The sequence below is a fragment of the Monodon monoceros genome, unplaced genomic scaffold, assembly GCF_005190385.1.
Source record: "Monodon monoceros isolate NGI ecotype Baffin Bay Population unplaced genomic scaffold, NGI_Narwhal_1 Super_Scaffold_22, whole genome shotgun sequence".
In the NCBI taxonomy this organism is placed as follows: domain Eukaryota; kingdom Metazoa; phylum Chordata; class Mammalia; order Artiodactyla; family Monodontidae; genus Monodon; species Monodon monoceros.
In genome coordinates, this window is record NW_021703779.1 from 15,025,555 (window position 1) to 15,027,691 (window position 2,137).

Genomic DNA, 2,137 nt, shown 5'->3' on the forward strand with positions numbered 1-2,137 from the left:
TGTGTGTGTGTGTGTGTGTGTGTGTGTGTGTGTGTGTGTGTGTGTGTTAGTGGATGAAGAGTGAAGATCAGAGAATGACAAGTCATTCCTTTCTTGGTTTGATTTTTCTCAGTACTCAATGATTTCATTCTTGTCATGGCCATAATAGCTATTACTTTGGCCCTGTACACCAAATGGAAGAAAAACAACAACAAAAAAAACCCACCACCACCAGGACTTTCTTTACAGGCTGAAAAATGTTAACATATCCAAAAAGGGCAGGCTAGTCTTGGTCTGTTAGAGACCCAGGCCCTCGCCCAGGACAAAAGGGAAAGGAGTGTGAAGGGGACAGAGAAAGGAAGTGGAGTAAGAGCGTGATGGAGACGTGCAGTCCAGGGAAGCAGGAGGCGAAGGGAGGGCCTAACGGTCTGGGAGTCCTAGCTAACAAGTAAATATTCAACTAGGATTTTCTTAATTGTTGAGATGAGCCTTTTGGGGTCTATCCAAATAAATACAAAAGCTCAAGTCCATACCTGTTACTAGAAAGGCCCTGACAGTCCTACAGTTCAGACCCTGAACGGCCTGCTCCGGGCCACTGGCTTGAATGCACCCCAGGAGGAGGGAACTTCTGGAGTCTGCTACCCCTGAAAAGGCAGTTTGCCTGGAAAGTCCCAGTAGATCCTGCCTTCTGTGGGTTTGCAGAAAACGCCACCACACAGGACACTGGTATTTCTGGAATGGGCTTTAGCCAGTAGCCAATATCTGAAGAAGACCTGGGAGGGCACACTGGTAAGCTGACACAGTGGTGAGAGAGATGGGAATCTGGACACCTCTGCATGTCACTTGTCCCAGGTGGCTATAGTTCTGGAAAGAACAAACCTTTACGCGTGGATAAAAGGTAAATAAATGTGCTCACCGAAGCTATTGCTTTGACAGCCTTTAAAGAAAATTTGTTTTAAGAAAAGAGAACATTGGCTGAACCTCATTCTTAACTAAAAGGAGATCGCCACGTTTTGTTTAAGTACTACCGGCCTTCCCTCCACTCTCTTCACCTCTTCATGTAAACATCCTTGCCCTAATATCTAATTCCCTGCAGAAATGACAGAAGGGGGCCCCATGACAGCCCCACTAAAAGGGGTCTGTCCCATGTCTACACAGGACTGCATCTATACCTTTGATTGAATTCACTGGCAGCTTTCGGGAAACAGCCAGTTTAGAAGGTGGTCTATGGGTTGGGTAAGTGTAATGAAGTAATAAATGCTTCTCATTTATTACTGGGAAGAGAAACGGACTAGCCGGCTGTTTCTTCAGTGGGTGAAATTCTGTCAGAAATGCCTCTTTCTGAGGTTGATCTGTTGTTAGATCAAAGCAAGGTGACCTACGTGTGACTTGGACGGTCGCTTGGGCTCAAAACAGGTCTCGGAGCTGGTGTCACTGACTCATGCCATTTGGTGTGCAGGTTAGTGGCATCTGTGTTTTAACCTCAATTCGTACTGCTGCATGGGTCTGAGGCTGTAAAAGAAAAACAAGAATAAAAGAATTTCTTTAGTCTTCAAGGTTATACAGTATAGCCTGTTCTTTTCCTGATCTTGCTCTTTTGCCATATCAGTCTGGCCTTGGTGTCTCTGACCAGCGAAGCTCTGCTTTGTGGCACTCAAAGACAAGTTGCTATCTGGAGCAGGAGGGCAGTGTGAAGGCGAGAGCCTGTGTGGGGCTGGGCGACTTGCTCTGAGGGCGCTGAGAAGGCACTGCCTTTCTCTCCAAGGCCAATACCCAGCTGCGCGTGCATTGCCTGGGTATTGGCCTTGGAGAGAAATCGAGCCCAGTATTTTGGCTGAGTGGGTGCTTGCAGCTTTCACTGGGTAGGTAACTTAGGGAGGCGTGTGTCAGGATAAAGAATGACTCTGCCTGGAGACTCCCAGGGATAATTTGGAGGTAGAGTTTGGGAAGAAAGAACAAAGGTGGGGAAAAGCCAGCACTTAGCAAAGCAGCAGGAAAGCAGAGTCCTACTTAGTGTGCCCTCCCGCACAATCCTCATTTCTGTGGACGCCCCAGAGCGACTCGGAATTCAGCCTGACTTCTATGCATTTGGTTTTCAAGGAAAAGCTTTTGTTAGTGCTGACTGTAAATTGGCGGGGGGGGGGGGGGGGGGGGGGGG

General features: G+C 47.8%; 1 protein-coding gene and 1 long non-coding RNA gene across 2 annotated transcripts in view; one reads left to right on the plus strand and one right to left on the minus strand.

The window, feature by feature from the left end:
• Window positions 1-2,137, plus strand: part of NHS (NHS actin remodeling regulator) — a 350,958-nt gene that overhangs the window by 269,202 nt on the left and 79,619 nt on the right. The window lies entirely within an intron of this gene.
• LOC114905935 overlaps window positions 1-2,137 on the minus strand; it is a 3,511-nt gene that overhangs the window by 763 nt on the left and 611 nt on the right. The window contains exon 2 of the long non-coding RNA XR_003796336.1: window positions 1,362-1,491. This is a non-coding gene — a long non-coding RNA (uncharacterized LOC114905935). The remainder of the gene's footprint in view (window positions 1-1,361; window positions 1,492-2,137) is intronic.